This window comes from Marmota monax, unplaced genomic scaffold, assembly GCF_021218885.2.
Source record: "Marmota monax isolate L192 unplaced genomic scaffold, Marmota_monax_Labrador192_F-V1.1 WCK01_AAM20220418_F8-fsc00021, whole genome shotgun sequence".
Classification (NCBI taxonomy): domain Eukaryota; kingdom Metazoa; phylum Chordata; class Mammalia; order Rodentia; family Sciuridae; genus Marmota; species Marmota monax.
In genome coordinates this window covers 19,609,647-19,629,111 of record NW_026695228.1, presented here as the reverse complement: position 1 = coordinate 19,629,111, position 19,465 = coordinate 19,609,647, and the positions used below count along the sequence as shown (strand labels likewise).

Genomic DNA, 19,465 nt, shown 5'->3' with positions numbered 1-19,465 from the left:
GGGGCCTGTCTTTCCACATCTCTTTGCCCAGGGACAACCATTGCAGAGTAGGGGAAACTGCTACCTTCCTCGCCCTCCCCATCTGTGTTGACTGACATAGGGTTACCAGACTGTAGTCTTTGTGCTAAATTCATTTTGGAGTCCAGAGTGTTGGGATCCTAAGAACTCTGTAGATCGTCTAGCCTCGTGTCTCTTGGCTTTTAGAATCCATATCTATGTGAGATAAGTGGGAAAATCCAACACCCTTCCTGTTGGGAAAGCATCTTTGACTGCAGGGACATGTATTGTATTCTTGCCATCCAGAAAAAGCTTTTCTGACTGCTTTCTGCCACCCTGCTTCTAAACCCAGGACTTCATTTTCAGTTCTGAGAATAAAAAGATGAATGTATAAATGGTGCAAGACTCCTTACCCTCCCTTTAACATAGTCTGTTTTCAGATCGATGAGCAGCCAGGGGTGGGTTTGGAGTCAGGGCATGAGAAACCTGGATATGGGAAACTGCCTGGTTCCTCTTACTCCAGTCTGCATTTTCTCCCATAATCACCATGCTTCTCTGCAGAGTAGGTCCATGAAATGTGAGGGAGAGGTTAACTGTCAAAAGAACTCATAGTTGAGAATCAAACCCAGATCTTTCTTTTGTCAAAGCCGAGGGCTACACTGGACCTCCGAGTTTCTTGGTTCCTTTTCCCAATGGGCCATTAATTTCCAAACTAAGGTCACTTAGACAATATATCATTGTTAACTGAATTTAGTCTGGATGTTTTTCTTATATATAAAGTATATGAGGACAGAGATTAGCCCAGGAAGTGAGCAAGGGTCCTCCTAGAGCACTAAGAGACATTTCAGGTCTGTTGTGTAGCAGTGTGAGAACAGGGAAATGGCCCAGCTCTGGAGACTAGCAGGCAGAGCTGGGGTCAAGCCATGCTCCCTGACTATTCCTCAATGGCTGACCTTAGCCTGAGTTCCTTTGCTGGTAAAATGGGCTTTGCAGGTTGATGGGGTGACCAAGGACTGTGATATTCATCAGCTTTGGCACTTAGAGTGTAAGGCAGAAAGCCCACCGAGGCAGTGTTGATGACAATTTCCCTTCAATCTGTAGCTTTACTCAGAATGAGATGTCTCAGGTCGTCTAATGTACCCTTCACCCCAAGTTCTCACATTGAACATCTTGTCTGGTTCTTTGGGCAGTCCATTTGTGAGGTTTTGACAGAATCAAGGAGAACAAGGGTTGGGGCTGGGATTGTGGCTCAGTGGTAGAGTGCTCGCCTAGCATGCACGAGGCTCTGGGTTCGATATTGTGTATACCTAAAACAAACAAACAAATAAGTAAATATTTTTAAAAAGAGAGAAAGAAAAAAGGAGAACAAAGGATCATGTCTAGCCCAGGACCATTCTAAAACTGTAATCCGTTCTGGAGTAAGTGGCTCAAGTCAGTCTTTGAATCCCTGTTGGATGTGTCTGGCTGGGAATACCCTTTGAGAGTCCTCCCTTCAGCACATTGTGGCTGTGCCTTGGTTTTTCAGGTAGCATTTAATTTCACATAGGGCACAGCTTTATCTAACCACAGTGTGGGTTGGGTGACACTCTTTGACTACAGATCCAGCATGTCAATTTTAAATTGTCCTGCCAAGATGATTTAATTTTCATCTTTTAAAATTGAAATATAGCAAGCATAGTGAAAGGTAAACCACACAAATTAAGAAACAGAACATTGCTGGCACTCCTGAAGCGCCCCCCTTGTGCCCACTTCCAAGGGTAATCACTTTCTTATCTCCTCCCCTTCCTCTCTGCACCATCATTCTCACCTTCACTCTTGGACTAGGGATTGAACCCAGGGCATTCTAGCACTGAGCTACTCAGCTATATCCCAAGGTGGGGAGTGCCCCCCCCACACTCCCGCGCCTTTTGAGGCAGGGGTCTCACTGAGTTCCCCAGTTTGGCCTTGAACTTGGAATCCTTCGACCCCAGCCTCCCAAGTCACTTTGATTGTAAGCATATGCCATCATGTCCAGCTGGTAATCACTTTCTTGTGATTACTCCCAACAACGTAGATTAGTTTTTTTCTGCTTTTGTAGGATTTGTATAGTATATGCCCTTGCTTTCTTTCAGCATTGTCTTTGTGAGATTTACTTGTGTTGTTGTATGTAGCAGTGATTCATTTTTAGTGCTTTGTAGCACAGTTGGTCTTTTGTGGGTTCTGTATCCACAGAGTCAACCAACCTCAGATCAAATATTTGGGCAGGGATTAGGGGTGTAGCTTAGTGGTATAGTGCTTTCCTATCATGCACAAGGCCTTGAGTTCAGTGCTCAACATATAGGCTTCTTTTCTTGTGGTTATTTTCTAAACAATGCAGTGTAACTATTTTACATTTACATAGTATTTAAACTGTGTTAAGTATTAAAATGTTCTAGAGATGATTTAAAGTGTGTGTGTGTGTGTGTGTGTGTGTATGCATAGGTTCTATGCAGATACTAATATATCATTTATATAAGAGACTTCATGGGCTGGGGTTGTGGCTCAGTGGTAGAGCATGTGTGAGGCACTGGGTTTGATTCTCAGCACTGCATAGAAATAAATGAATAAAATAAAGGTCCATCAACAACTAAATATATATATATATATATATTTTAAGAGATTTGAACAACTTCAGATTTTGTTATCCATAGGGAGTTCTGGAACCAGTCCCCTCTACCAATACCAAGGGTTGCCTGTTTCTTTTCTAGAATTTCTTTTTGGCTCTTTTTCAAAATTATGCCTTAAAAAAAAAAAGCTGTCTTACTACCATCTTTTGACCCAATTTGGGTATTTTAAAGGTTAGAGATGGAATGGTTTCTAGGAGAGGGAATTTCCCTTTTCTTTAAGAAATTAGCTAGTGAATTGAAGTTGCTAAAGAGGTGTAGATATGTATACACAAATATATGAATTCACACATAAATATATGTATATATATATATGCATGTTTGTATGTATAGTGGGATGATTTGGAGCATGCAGAGGCAGATAAAATGATGGGATCAATGGCTGTGTTGTTTTCCCTGACTCCTGTCTAACTTGGTTGTTTGCTCTTCTTTTTGTAGTACTAGGGATTGTTGAACCCAGGGTTTTGTGTGTGCTGGGCAAGTACTCTACTACCAAACCAGACATATACCCAGCCTTTTTTTGGTGGGGGTGGGGACTACTGGGATTGAACCCAGGGGCACTCTACAACTGAGCTACAACCAGCCATTTTTAGTTTTTATTTTGAGACAGGGTCTTACTACATTACCTCAGCTAACCTCAAACTTGTGATCCTCCTGCCTCAGCGCCCACAGAGCTGGGATTACAGTAGGTGTGTACCACCACACCTGGCTAACTTGGTAGTTTTTTTCAACTTAAGCTCCTAACATTATGTTTTGTATTTAAAATTAATTGGAGGACAACTTCCAGTTTTGAGCAAGGAGATCATCAAATCTGAAGTGACAAAACCAAAACAAAATCACTTCAGCACTCTGGAAATTAGCCAGAGGCACATAACAATCTGAAAGTGTTTATATTTAAAAAACAAAACAAACAAACAAACAAAAAACTGCTAAATTCTGGGTGAGAACAGTGAGATTCTATGGCAATTGCCAGGGACTGTATTCCCATACTCTCTCCTTGCTGCTTGATGAGGAAGTTTTGCTCAGCCCATGCAGGTTGAGGACCAGTAGCTGTTCTATAGGTGTGAAAATGGGAAATTGTTCAGTTTGGAGTGGAAACAGCATCCCTGCCTCCGTGCCCTTGGCCTTGTTGGTCAAAGTGACAGTCTTGGAGATGGGTAAATGATGAGGTCAATGAGTCTGTTAGCCAGGTTTGGTTATGTTTAGGGTAAGACCAAAAAAAACTATTTGAAAAGTAATGGCTGAAAACATATTTGAGGAGGAATTTATTGAGGAGGAAGCTCAACAAATCCTGAGTGGCAAAAATAGATTTATACTAGAACACATCATTGTGGAACTGTTAGAAGTCAAAAAAGAAAAGAAAATCCTGAAAATAACAGGGAAAAAACCCAGTTATCACATACAGGGGAACATTGCTGTGATTAATAGCTGACTTCTAACTAGTGGCAGTGGAAACTAAAAGGGAGTTGAATGACATTCAAAGTATTTAAAAGAAAATTGTCAACCTAGAATTTTTTTTTTTTTGGTACTGGGAATTGAATCCAGGGGCACTTTCCACAGAGCTGCATCCCAGTCCCTTTTTGTTTTAATTTTTTCTTTTGAGACATGGTCTCACTAAATTGCTGAGGCTGATCTTGAACTTGAAATCCTCCTGTCTCAGCCTCCAGTTACTGGGATTTATAGGCGTGAGCCCCCATGCCTGACTTGCAACCCAGACTTTGGGGGCGTGGCAAGGGAAGGGTGCTGGGAATTTAACCCAGGGGCACTCAAACCCCGAGTCACATCCCCAATCCTTTTTACTTTTATTTTGAGACAGGCCTCACTAAATTGCTAAGGCTGGTTTCAAACTTGCAATTCTTCGATCTCAGCCTCCTGACTTTCTGGGATTACAAGCATGCGCCACCACACCCAGACTTTTATATCCAGCAAAACTGTCAGAAATAGGTGACTAAAACATTGTCAAATAAACAAAGATTGAGGAGAAACTGTTGCTGGCACATTTGCCAGTTCTTTAGGCTGAAGAGAAATGACATGTTGACAACTTGTCTACAGGAAGAAAACTTGTCTACAGGAAGAAAAAGAGCACTGGAAATAGTAAATGTGTGGGTTAATGGAAAAGCCTTACGATTTGAACACTTTAAAAACTGACCAAAGGGCCTATACAGTTACCTGTAGCGTTTGTGTGTGTGTGTGTGTATAATAATAGTACAATAAAAGGGGAATGAAATTGAGCAGTATTACAGCAAAATTTCTATATTTCACTAGAATCAAGCTAATATTAATCTTAAATAGATTGTGACTAATTAAAATGCTGTTGCAGTCACTGAAGCAACTGTTAAGAAATAACTCTAAAATATAATTGAAAAATAACAGAAAAATTAAGGTGATAAACTAAAAATAATTTTTAAAGTTTTATGGTTTTTAAAAAATATTATATATATCTTAGTTGTTGATAGACCTTTATTTTATTTATTTATATGTGGTGCTGAGAATTGAACCCAGTGACTCACACATGCAAGGCAAGTATCTACCACTGAGCCCCAACCCTAGCCTTATATTTTTATAGATACATCATTATTATATGTAGTAGTGGAATTCGTGGTTACATTTTTGTATATGTACAGTGTGTGTGTGTGTGTGTGTATGTGTGTGTGTATACACACATACATATACACACAATATAATTTGGTCAGTTTCATTGCCTAGTACCTCTCCTTTCCCTTCTCTCTTCCCTCCTTCTGAGTCCCTTTCCACTCTTCTCTTGGTCTCTTTTCTGTTTTCATCAGATCCTCCAACCCCCGCCACATTTTTCTTTTTTTCTCTCTAGCTTCCACATATGAGACAACATATAACTTTTGATTTTATGAGTTTATTTTACTTAATACTTGAGTTCCATCCTTTTTTTCTGCAAAATTACATAATTTCATTATTATTTATGTCTGATTCCATTGAGATAATATATCACATTTTATTTATCCACTCGTCTGTTGACAGACTCCTAGGCTGATTCAGCAATTTGGCTATTGTTAATTGTGCTGCCAAGAAGATGGGTATTATATATTACTATAGTATGCTGACTTTAATTTTTTAGAAAAAATGTTAAGGAATGATATAATTGGGTCATATGGTGGTTCCAGTCCTAGTATTTTTGAGGAACCTCCATACTGACTGCCATGATGGTTATATTTAGCAGCTCACCAACAGTTACATTAAAAATATTTTACACAAAAGAAGGAGTTTACTGAGAAAAGGGGGAGGGGGGAGACAGAAAACAAAAAAACAACTAGCAAAATGACAAGTGTAAACACAGCCATATCAACAATTTCAGTAAATATTAATGGTTTAAATATCCCAATTGAAAGATGGGGATTGTCATACTGGATAGAAAAGCAAGATCCTGCTTAATTATAAGCAATACCCCTTAGTTTACATCCTTGTAAAAGGATGGGAAGAGATATACCACAGATAACTATTAGAGTACTGGAGTTGTCCTATGAGAAAATAGAATTCAAGATAAAAACTATTACTGTCCACAGAGATACATTTTGTAATAATTCATTAGGAAGACAAAACAATCATAAATGTATTTGTACCACAATAGAGCCCCAAAATACCTCAGGCATAACTGATAGGATTAGTAGTAGAAATAGGCAATTCGTCAGTTATAGTTAGAGATTTCACTATCAATGATTTATAGAGCAACTAAACAAAGTCAGTAGTTTTATGGAGGATTCAAAGAGCATTGCCAACCCATTTGGCCTGACTGACATCTGTAGAATGCAGGATACGTCTTCTAAAGTACACACAGAACTTCTTCCAGGATATACCATACTTAGGCCATGAAACTGTCTCAAGGATAGGTATAATAGGAGAAGACAAATAATAACAAGTGTTGACAAGGATGTATAGAAACTGAAACTCATATATTGCTAGCAGGAATATAAAATAAAACGAGTAGGCATTTTCTGACCAAGCTAGACACAAAACTCTAAAACTTACTGTGTGGTTAGCAGTCTACCCAAGAGAAATTAACACACACCCACACATCAGAACCCACACCCATTGATGTCCATAGCAGCATGCTTTATAATGGTCCCAAAGGGGAAACAACCCGAATTTCAATGGGTAAAATAAAAGTGATACATTCATATAATAGGTTACTATTCAGTATTAAAAAGGAGGAACTAAGCTGTGTGCACATCTATAATCCCAGCTACTTGGAAGACTGAGGCAGGAGGATTTGATAAGTTTGGAGCCAGGTTGGACAGTGTAGCAAGATCCTGCTCAAAGTTTTAAAAATAAAAGGTCTGGGATGCTCAGTGGTATAGCCCCTGGATTCAATCCTCAGTACTGAAGAAAAAAAAAAAAGGATTTAAGACAGACCCACAGTGATTTACTACATAATCCTTAATTTCACTTATAGGGTGTGTCCAAAAAAGAAGGGTCAGAGCTGGCCATGAGCTCAGTGGAGAGTACAGAGGCCCTGGGTTCCACCCCCAACATCCCCCCCCACCCAATACACACAGATAAATGCAAGCATGCTCATGTGTGTCACATAGGAGCAAATTTATTGGAGATAAGTGATGGAAAATGATTAGTGGTTGCCCAGGGAAAGTGTAGGGATTGCAGAGCAACACAAAAAGGGAACTTTTTGAATGGTGGACATTGTCTGAAATTGGATTGTGGTGATGGCTGTATAACTGTATACTCTTACTAAAAATAATGAACAGGATTTGGTGTGGCACAGTCATGTATTTGTGTGGACATCTTTTACACTCACATTAATATCTGACTCCCATTCCAAAAGCAAAAACAAATCTGAAAGCGAAGTTATATTACAACTACCTGCTGTCTAGAATGTGGGATTGTGTGGAAAACCTCTTTTCATTCTGTGCAGAAATTGGGACAGCTAGGAAAAGTATGCATCACTTAACTTCCAAAATGACGCCAAGGGCCGTAGGTAGAATTCTTGTTGAGTAAATGATCTTTTATACTAGCTGCTCCGGAAGGAATGATAAAGGTAGTAATAGAATGGTCTGTTTCTGCAAGGAGGTTATATTAGTCAGCTCTTCACTTCTACAATAAAAATACCTGAAGTTTAATCAGCTTAAAAGGAGTATAAAGATTTATTTTGAGCACTGTTTAAGCTTGTGGAAAGGTAGCACATTTTCATGGGAGTGTGTGGTGGAGGAAGCTGTTCACCTTGTGGAAACTAGAAAGCGAAGAGAGAAAAAGACTGGAGTCCCAGAGTCTTCTTCAGAGGGTATGCCCCCAGTGACCTAAACCTTCCCACCAGGCCTCACCTCTTAAAGGCTCCACCACTTTCCATTAATACCATGGCCTGAGCACCAAACCTGTATCATGTGGGTCTTTGGAGGACACTTACCAGCAACAGAGGTACTGGTGCAGCTCCAGACCATAAGTTCTGATATATGCATGCCCTCAAGTAATCCAGATCCCAGTAAAGGTAGAGAACCTTATCACCCAGAATGTTCCCTGAGGAGAGCCCTTCATATACTTCCTGCCTCCGTTTCTCAGTGTACTTCCTCATGCTAGACTATTCTTGCCTCTTCAAAGACTTCCTAGAAAAGAACTAGCACAGTATGTGCTCCTTAGGATCTGACTTCCCTCACTGCTAGTGTTCTGGGATTGCTTTACCCCTGGTGTGTGTATGGTGTGCTGCTGAGCAACATGCATGGTGCATCCTTTCCCCTCTTAATAGCCACCTGCATGGTCTCTGGCTTGTGGCTGGTTTGAGTCCTGCTGCTGTGCGTGACCTTTCAGATATTGCCATGTGGATGATCAGCTTTTCTCTTTTTTAAAAACTTTTTTTTTTCAATTAAAAAAAAATATAGCTGTAGATGGACAGTGTGCCTTTGTTTTATTTGTTCATTTTTATATGGTGCTAATGATCAAACCCAGTGCCTCACATGTGCCAGGCAAGTGCTCTGCCATTGAGCTACAGCTTTTCTCTTAATACACACCAATCTGACAAGTAGATTGCAGGGTCAAAGGGTTGCTGTGTATTTAGTAAACTGCCAGATTTTTACCACAAAATGTCTGAACTGTTTTATACTCATGGGTGTGATGACCTGGGTGCTTTATCCTCTTTAGATGTTGTCAGTATTTACAATTTTAGCCACTGGTCCCCAGAGAAGTGAGGGTCCAGGCTCTGACCAATAAGTATGATCATGTCCTTAATTCTGTCTCCCTTTCTTCTCTCATGGATGCACAAGGCCAGATCTGTGGTGGGAAGAGATGAATGACTGCCCAATGTGTTTGTCACAAAGCTGAAACTCATCTGGTCGTGGCTGTACTGGCTGCCAGTGTGTGGGGGTAGGTGGGAGTCCTCACCAGTAACATGCAGACCTGAATCTCTGTTCCCTGCTCTCACGACCGTGTCCCACCACAGCTGTGCATGGCCCGCCAGCCAGCTGTCTGCTGGAATGCGTGCTTGAGCAAGATGGATGAATGTGGCCCAGCTGTCAGGATGATGGTTTGGGACAGGGCTGGGTTCTCACATAGTAAGGGAACATGTGGTATATGGCCCCTCGATATAGCTCTCCTATAGCCTTCCTTGACCCCTGTCATTGTGCAAGAGCTTTAGATGTCCTACAATAAGAAACCTACTTCCCCTACATGTTGCAGTCTGGAGGTTGGGAATCCTCTGATGTTCTGAGCTTCTCTGGGCCCCACACCCAGCAGCCCTCTCCCCTGCCACTGTTCCAGCCCCTCCCCAGCACCTGTTGGAGGCTAGCTGCTGCCTTTCACTTTTAATTTTGTCTGCTGCTCTGCAACTTCCCAGTAGAGGCTGGGTGGCCCCCAGGGAGAGGCTCCTTCAGCTCCACCTAGAAATCCACAGCCTGCCTGAGTTTCTTAGCTGTTCAGCTCTTGGGAACTGAGAGGTACGTTCCCTTGGAAATCGGTTCTGGGTTCTGTGCTCCCTTCCTGCCATTGGTTGTTGCCACCCCTCCAGGGCTTTGTTGCTTCTGTCTTTGCCTTGCCCCTTCCCTGTGGGCCCCTTATCCCATTTCTGTCTTTCTATCCATTTCCCTTATCCCACACCTTTGATGGAGATTTGAAATCACCGAAATCTAAGAAATACACGGGTACTTTAAAAATCATTAGATTATTTTGAAGCATGAGGATGACAGACTCATGGTGCCCTATTTCTTAAGTCCCCAAAGTGACCCAGCTCACATGATAGAGGTGGATAGCATATCCACCTCCGTCCACATACCAAACCTCAGACTCTTCCTTAGCATTACCCTACCTTAAAATGACTGACTTCTATCTCTGCTGTTGTGCTTCTTGACATCTCCCTTCCAGCACACATTCCTGCTGGTGCTTTGTTGCATGCCCACAGGCTCCTTTTCCTGTAACTAATGCTTCAGACACTATGGCGGGTAATTTAAATCTAATTTGTGGTGACCCAGGAGGAAGGCCAGCTTCTACCATGCTAGTTAAGACTAGGTTCACATAGGTTGCTTTTAGTTTATAGCCAGTTGTTTGTTCGTTTGTTTTTGGTACCAGGGATTGAACTCAGGGGTATTCAACCCCTGAGCCACATCGCCAGCCCTATTTTATATTTTATTTAGAGACAGGGTGTCACTGAGTTGCTTATTGCCTCTCTGTTGCTGAGGCTGGCTTTGAACTCTCAATCCTCCTGCCTCAGCCTCCCAAGCCACTACAATCATAGGCATGCACCACCATGCCCGGTAGTTTTATAGCCACTTTGTATCCTGAGTGCTCCCTAGGCCCAAGGGAGCCCTTCATATCTCCCTCATTGCACCCTGATCTGGTGAAGAGGAAGAATGAAGGGAGTAAGAAGTACCAGAATGCAGGAGCCTGTGTGTATGGAACAGATAGAAACAGAGTGGATACTTGGGACTTTACTAGGGCATGTGTGACCCAGGGTGGTGGTGGTGATGGGGAGAGCAGGAATCATACTTGAAAGTATTTCCCCACTTTTCTGAAAGAGCTCTGGGAAGAAAAGAAAAGCCTACCTGATGGGGCTGGAGCTGTGGCTCAGTGGTAGAGCACTGGTCTTGCCTGTGTGAGACCCTGGGTTCGATCTTCAGCACCACATAAATAAATAAAAACATATTGGTCCACCTACAACTAAAAAATTATTACTGATTGGAAAGAGTTCTTGTTTTTCTTCTCAAGGTAAGCACACAAATTATAACAATATTAGTCTGAGGGGACAGCTGGTAGAAAAAGAACATGGGTGTCTGCCAATTTTGATACAATGTGTACTGATTGACTTGTGGCCTGAGCTGGTTCACCCCTCCCCTCTGAGTCCCACTTGTATACATCTCATTGTAGAGTGAGATTTGTCGTAATGCTGATGAGAAGAACCTTGGAAACTCAAGAGTATCTGAAAATAAAAGAACAGAGGACAGGCCCCAAGGGAGGAAGGCACACAACCAGGCCCAACCATCTGCCTTTGGAGACTCCGAGTTCCCTGTGGCCATGGCTCTGCAGGTGCCATGGTGACATGGAAGGGCCCTGTGCTCCCTCGGGAGTAGGAGACAGGGAGGTAGTGTCTGATGGGTTGAGAGACGGGAGATATACCACACATTGCTCTGTGCCCCTTCCTCATGTTCCAAGTCATAGGGCTGCTTGTTTTTGGAAATAAATCTTAAAAATAGCTGTGATGTATAACCAAATTGAAAAGCTTCAGGTATTAGTGGAACTGAAACCTTGTTGACATGGCAGAATTCCTCAAGGCAGGGACTCTGACAACTTTCAAAAACAACTTGAACACAAGGGAGCTTGCTTTCTTTCTTTCTTTCTTTCTTTCTTCCTTTCTTTCTTTCTTTCTTTCTTCCTTCCTTTCTTCCTTTCTTTCTTTCTTTCTTTCTTTCTTTCTAAGAGAGAGAGAGAAAATCTTTTATTTTTTAGTTTTCGGTGGACACAACATCTTTATTTGTATGTGGTGCTGAGAATCGAACCCAGCGCCCCGCACATGCCAGGTGAGCGCGCTACCGCTTGAGCCACATCCCCAGCCCACAAGGGAGCTTTCTAGAGAGAACTGTCAGCTCAGGGGCTCATCTTTACCTCCCTTCAGGAGGACCTGGAGTGTCTCGTTGATAACATGGAATTGAATGGTCCAGGTAATATACTCAAGGGAGCACATAGCCTAGAAATCAGGTTGCACAGGGGACAGGGTCAGAAGGTACACAGTGCTAAAAGCAGATGCCAGAAAGGTAGGCTGGGTTGGATTGTTGGAAGCTGGGAAGGGCTAGTCATGGAGCTGTGACTTGGTGTTGGGTTTAGTTGTCCCCCTCTGAAGACAGGAGAGTTGATGTTCTGGACCTGTGTCGAGCCCAGTAGGCTAGGATACTTTAATGAGAGAGTAAAGACAGACATGCTGGACAATATAGGACATTCCAAGGCCAGGGTAGTGGTGATCTGGGAGCAGTGGGATATGAGATACAGGGTAGTATCCCAATGTTTGAAGCAGGTAGTATCCCAATGTTGACCAGCCACCTTCCTATTCTTGACCTCCCAATCTGCAGGCACACAGTGTCCAGGTCACCCTGGGCTGTGCCAGGTTTTTTCTGAATAGGTTTCTTTTTTTAATACTCTGTAGGGGCTGTATAGTAGGTATAAGGGTCCGACAACATTACAGTTACTAATTTTTTAAATTTGAAAAAATTTTGTAGGTAACGGGAATTAACCCAAGGGCACATAACCACTGAGTTACATCCCCAGCCTTCTTTTATATTTTATTTAGAGACAGGGCCTTGCTAAGTAGCCAGGAGTGGCTTTGAACTTGAGATCCTCTTGCCTCAGCCTCCTAAGCTGCTGGGATTACAGATGGGTGCCACTGTGCCCAGCAGGGTTGCTAATTTTGGTGGCATCTGATTGAATAGATTTTGCAAGGAAACTGTCATATCTGTGGGGTGAGCCCTATTGAACTTTTAGTAAGTCTTGCTTTTCAAAGCACAACTTTGGCAGCAGGGAAAAAAAAATTACATGGGCCATGATACATCAGGAGAACTAGACCATGGAGCCAGATGAGGCTGAGTGGGTTCCCATGACAGTAATCTCTTTGCCTGAAGCACTGTGGCCCCTTTTCCATCTCTGGGCTCCAAACAGCCTTTAGATTTGTGGGATATATCTATGACATTTACCTTGTTAGAAATTTTGAAGATTCTTATTCAACTATAAATGACAATAATAAGCCTATGAATACTAGTGTGAATAAAAATTTTTTGATGCTCCTCTACTTACGATGGGTTAAATACCAGTAAACTCATCGTAATTTGAAAATATCACAAGTTGAAAATGCACAGAATCTTCCTGACCTCCTGAGCACCTTAACACCATGCTGTAGTGTCGCTGCTGCTTCTCACAATTGCCTGGCTGGCTTGGAGCTACGATCACTGCCTCTGCCCAGCATCAGACAAGAGCATCATATTGTGTATTTTAGCCCAGGAAAAGATCCAAATTCAATATTCCAAGTACAATTTCTACTGAATGCATATTGATTCCTCACTATCATAAATTTGAAAAATCATCAGTAAAACCATCATAAATTGGTGACTGCATTTTGCAAATCTCTTGAATACTTGGCTTAATAAGAAGACCACTATTAGATCCTCCTCTCTGCTTTTGCATTTAGTGATATGCTCTTAGAGTTGAAGCATGTGGTGGGGGAAGTACAAATAGCTCATAGAGAAGCAGTCAGAACAGAGGAGCTTTCCAGTTATCATTTTGGATAATTGTGCATTTCCCCCCCACTTTGTGAAACCAAAACAAAAGTGGCTGTTCTCTACCAGTTAGTTGCATCTTAGACTCTGAGACTTCATTAGTGAGCTTTCTATACTTGCTTATATTAAAATCCATTGGACTCTTTTGCATTTTGAACAGAAAAATATTTTTAAAAATAAAATTTTAAGAACTGCAGGCACATGCCACCATGCCAGGCTAATGTGGTTAATTTTATGTTGTGTGAATTTCATTTTAATCAAAAGAAACTAACTAGTAGGAGAATTAACTGAAATGAAGACTTCAAAAAATTTTATTTAAAAATTATTTGAAAAAATCAGTTCCTTGTTAGAATCTAAATCAATAAAAATCAAAGTCTCATAAGCAAAAAAAAAAAATAAAATAAATTTTAAAAAATAAAATAAAATTTTAATTTTAGAATAGTTTGATTCACAGAAAAGTTGCAAAGATCATTCTTGTCCACCTCACCCTAGTTTCCCCACTATTAACAGATTTCTGTAAAACGTTTGTCAGAAGTAGTGAATTAATATGCATAGACTGTTAATAACTAAGTTCACATTTTATTCTGGTTTCCTTAGCTTTTCCCTAATACCCTTTTTCTGTCCCAGGATCCCTGACATTTAGTCCTTATATCTCCTGAGTTTCCTCTGGCCTGAGACGGCTTGTCAAACTTTTCTTTATTTATGATGATCTTGACAGTGTTGAGGAGTGTTGGTCAGGTTTTCTGTCTGTGTCCCTCCATTAGGACGATGTTTTTCTCACCGTTTGACTTAGATAGGGAGAAAGACCACAGGGGTAAAGTGCCCTTCTCATCACATCATAGCTAAGGTGCATACTTAATTTACAATATGACTTAGTTTATGGAGTTACACAAATGATTCAGAAACCCATTTCATCGTTGTATCACAATCAGATCTCTACATATCACCACTGTTCTGTTGGGAAGGCGTTAACTCATGGTGAGTAGTAAATATTAGTTTTCCAAAATTTTAAATTTTGCCTATTAGAAGCTTGGACTTGATCACTCGCTGACCTCTAGGATTTTTTTGTGAAGTGACAGGCTTTGTCTTGATCATTTGGGGGGAAATATTTGCCCAACCCCCAAGTCTGAATTTCCTTGGTGTATCTGTCAGTCTTTCCTTAAAGTAGCACAAATGCTGACACATGGTTTTTTCGTGGTACTGTCCTAATTCAGCATGCAAAAGGAGTGCTTCATCTTATCACCCTTTGTTCCAGAACACTGAAAAGTTGTATACTCAGAGTTTGAAATTTAATCACATTTCATGATAACCAATTCATGGCATCCTATCTGCAAATGAAGAAACTAAGCCCTTTTTTGTGGTTTGATGACTGGGCCACAGCCCTTCAAAGCTGCAGAGGTGCATTTAGCTCTTTAGTGGTCCTCACAGGCATCATCTGTTGGGGATGGGCACAGTTGACCTGGGGCCAGGAGGACACGTTGGAATTTGCCAGATGCTAGTAAGTGAGGATTCAGCAACTGTAAACCCTGAAGTCTGAAAGGATGTGAGCACTTTCCATGTGCTGCTAAAGTTTGTGGTCATTGCAAGCTGGAAAGTAAAGCTTGTTTCTTGTTTGTGGTTTTCGTTTGTATACAGGTAAATTCGTTCTTGCTTTTTGTTGATGAGCGAGCTGGTCTCTGTCCCAAGAGATGTGATTCTGTTCATTTGCTATAGGAGTCCATCCTTTGCTCTGCTTGGGGAGTTTCACCATGTGCCTCATTAGAGGAATTCTGTGGCCTGCACATGTGCAGGCACCAGAGACAGGAGGGATGCTGGTGATATTGCAGTTGCTGTCTCATCCTCCTGTTTGTCCTTCATGCTCCTTGAGCTCAGGCCCTCTGGGAACCTAGATTCCTGAGTGCCATGACCCTATCCTCTTGTTTCTGTTTCTGAGAGTCCCCTGATCCTTTCTGGGGGCAAGTGGACTCTGGGGCCCTGGGAAAGAACCAGGCATTTCATTATGGTAAGCACTGTTATAGCTATGGCTGAACAAGTTCCTGGTCAGGTTGGAGGCCCACATCCCTGTTCGATATTACCTCCAGGACATAGCACGCAAATGTTGCCAGCTACTAAGATTCTTCAAATATAAATAAAGATTAGCTTTTAACCGATTCCAAAAATGGTACTCGGTAACCTGAAAAAATGGCTGTCAGAGCCAAACATTCACATGGGACCCCCTCCTGTCCAATCCTGCATCTCCTTTTTTTTTTTTTTTTTTTTTTTAAGAGAGAAAGAGAATTTTTTAATATTTATTTTTTAATTTTCGGCGGACACAACATCTTTATTTGTATGTGGTGCTGAGGGTCGAACCCAACACCGCGCGGATGCCAGGCTAGCAAGTTACCACTTGAGCCACATCCCCAGCCCCTGCATCTCCATTTTTGAGGGCCCATCACAGTGAAGGGTGTATATGGCAGCCCAATCTCTAGTGTGATCCCAAGATACTTTTAAGTCCCAGCCCTGTGACCTTGAACAATCCCTGAGCCCTCAGAGCCACTTCCTTACCTGTTCACTGGGGGTGATTGTGGAGCTGTTGAAGATTACAGAAAAAAAGGGTACATTTTGGTGGTTGGCCATCACAAAGGGTTAGCAGATGTTGTAGATGATTTTCTCATACATGACAGGATCAGCTAGGCACAGTGGCATATGACTGTAATCCTAGCAGCTCAGGAGGCTGAGGCAGGAGGTTCACAAGTTCAAATCCAGCCTCAGCAACTTAGTGAGGGCCCAAGCTACTTAGTGAGACCCTGTCTCAAAAGTAAAAATTAAAAGGGCTGGGAATGGGGCTCAGTGGTTAAGTGCACCTGGGTTTAATTCCTGGTACTGCCCCTCTACCATAATCAAAACAAATAAAAAAAAATACAGGATCACCTCTGTGATTGTGATCTTTTCTATCAAATGCTTCTTCCTGAATTTCTAAGCCGAACATGCTTAGAAATTTAGCCCTCCCTATTACACCATTTACTGGCAGGGTTATGCTGCACTGGCCTCCTGGGGCAGATGGTAGGCCATTGGCCTAGTGCATATGCCACCATGGAGCCTTCCTCTTGTCTCTATAGCCCTTAGCCACAGTGTATGTCCCTAAAGTAGTTCCTGTTACAGTGAGCTTCTCTGGGCCTCCCTAGTATGGCCATTTGACTCCTGGGGGTCTGTTGCATTCCTGGAAGATGACCTTCCAGCACAAGCTGGGGTATACCTCCTGGCCTTGCTGATACTGAGAGCAGGCGCTTTATGGTATGGTACCCCTTAGGCCCAACTGGGGGGCCTGGGCCCATTTGCTGCTGCAGGGCTGCAGTTAGGGGTAGGAAGGGAACAGTGCTCACTCCCTCTCTCCTGAGATGTTCAGCCATAGCTATAGCAGTGCTTACCATAATGGAATCCCAGAGTGATAGTTGGACCTGAAGTCTCCAGGAAAAATGATGGCTGGGTTTCAAAAATCTCATCCCAGCTGTTCACCTCTATGGCCTCTGTGGCAAAGAAGCAAAATGTATTCTGACTCCCAGACCCCTACAGAGCAGATGCTGGGTTTTTCTCTTGATATCCCAGCCAAGAGGATCTCAGGTTACGGGGCTTGGAGCTATGGTAATGGATGCTAAGATGGAAGGCAAAGGAATTGCAGAGGGGCCTGTGGCTGGCGAGAAGCAGGTGGACTCTGGGGCCCTGGGAAAGAACCAGGCATCATGTCCACTGCCTGTGTCCTCTCCCAGTCAAGATATTCTTTGGCTTTGGGTTGCAGCCTGTGTGCATAGGTAGCAGAACTCCCCTTTTAATCACATTGAGTGGCTCTGAAAGAAGGCCACCCTTTAGGAAAGGAGAATGGGCTCTTGTGGGGTTCCAGTGAACTGTCCCATGCCCAAGTGACTGTGAAATAATTCACAATTATGTGTTGACACACCCAGTGCTCGGGGTCCTGTCAAATGAGATTTGCCCAGTGGTAGGACTGACCTGGAGAACCAGTGGTGACTCTTCCCTTCCCCCCGCCACCCCTTTCTCATAGGACTCTTCTGGAAGTGCTTCTTGGGTGGTAGTGGGTACAGTGAATGCAGCATATGGAATTTCTTTTTGGTTTTGACTCTTATCTTTTTTTTTTTTTAAGAGAGAAGTTTTTAATATTTAGTTTTTAGTTTTCGGTGAACACAACATCTTTATTTTTATGTGGTGCTGAGGATCGAACCCAGCGCCCCATGCATGCCAGGCGAGCGCATTACCACTTGAGCCACATTGCCAGCCCCCCTCATATCTTGCTCTAGGCAGTGCCTGACACCAAGGTGCCTTCTGTCTTCCCCTTCTCTTTCATGGGACGCATTTTTTTCATTGCATAGCTCTGGTCTTCTGCTCACCCTTCCCAGAGCTGTTCTGTGTCACCCCAGGTCTTGATCTGTTGGTCCCTTTGTGGGGATAACTTTAAAGTTCAGTGAGGTGGTGACTTGCTCAAACCTCTTTTCTTGTATGCCCTCTCCCTGTTTCTTAAGGTAGTGTCTAGAATGGTTGGTCTCTGTTGGGACAATCTGAAGGAGGAAGCAGAGTCGTGGGGATGTGGATCAGCTCGCCAGGGGTGGGCTGGGCTGGTAGCCCTATTAGCTTAGTGGTTTAAAGGAACAATGTTGGCATACTACTATCTGTTCTGCTGGTTGGCTGATTCCACCCACCTGGGTACTGCTTGTTGGGCTGACTGGCCTGGTCCATCTTTGTGCCTATTTCCATCTCTTTCCTTCAGCTGGCTTTGGGTGTACTATACCATATCCGTCTGGGGCAGTCGGACTTCCCCCAGAGCAGATATTATGAAAGCCTACGCAGAAGCTATAGGCTTCTGTGACCTTGCCTTGAAAATTTTCAGTATAGCAGCTTATGTACTCTAGTTCAGAGATCAAGCCACAAGGCCAGCCTAGGTCAGTGAGGGGGACTGTAGGAGGCTTGTAAGTAAACCAACATGCTGCCCTCAGCCAGCACCTCCTGTCCTCCTCCATGGACCTCTATGGAAATGGGCAGGTAGGCTTTGTCAAGGTTGATCTGAATATTAGGACTTTTTATTAATGTCCTTCTAAGTGCCTAGACTCATAGGATAGAGGTTGGGCTTCAGAATCTGTTGCTTTAAAAGACATAATGACACAGAATTCAAAAATCCTGTAAAATGGATTTGGACTTCCTTTAGCAACTCAGCATCTATGTGCATGTGGAAAGTAGCCTCCTACATGTGTGAGATTATCAGTCCTATATGGGTTGCTGTATCCTTCCTGAACTCATAGGCCTCATCCTGGAACCCTTCTCCAGGGCCCTTGCTTGCCAGCACTGCCAGTCCTAGCTACCGCAGCACACACAGCAGGCCCAATCCCTGCCCTCAAGGCTGTCTGCTCTGGGCCAGGCTCATTCTCCTTGAAAAGCTCTCTGGGCACCCACTTGCAAAGATTTAGTAGGTTCTGTAGTCTCTGCCCAGGAAGGTCTGCAAAGAAGTCTGTTTGCTACCCTTATCTCCCTAGCCTTGGGAATTGGGGACCCTAGGAAGCTCTCAGTTCTGATCCAGAAGATCACTCTGAGACTAGAGACTTCTCCTTGAGGGGCACTGTGGTTGGACTCTACTCCTTGAAATCTCTTGAGGCTTTTCAGGAGTCTGGTATTGCCACTGAGTTTTCAGGGCTGCCTACAGGCCTATCTGGCGCCCCTGAGACATGATCCTGCTGGCTCTAAGACATGGACCTGCTGGCTCTACAGAGGCAGTACAGGACCTGATGTTAGGATGCTCCATTCCTGCCTCGTGAGAACCCTGGAATGACTACAAGCAGATAGCTCCTTCTAGGTGGGAATGGGCATGGCCACAGGAGATTTCTCTATCCTCTGCACTGGTAAAAGGGCTCCTGGGTAAGCATTTGCCCTCAGAGTGAACAGCCCTATTACTATTGCCTCTTTTGCGGGGGTACTGGTGATTTAATCCAGGGGAGCTATATTGCTGAGCTATGTTCCCAGCCCTTATTTTTTATTTTGAGAAGGGTGTCACTGAGTTGAACAGTGTGGGACATAGGTTCTGGATTTGGTGGATAGGAACTTGGGGTACATGGGTGCTAGGATGAA

The 19,465-nt window shown here is 43.0% G+C and overlaps 1 protein-coding gene across 13 annotated transcripts in view; it reads left to right on the top strand.

Moving 5' to 3' along the window:
• Positions 1-19,465, top strand: part of Gatad2a (GATA zinc finger domain containing 2A) — a 110,486-nt gene that overhangs the window by 73,304 nt on the left and 17,717 nt on the right. The window lies entirely within an intron of this gene.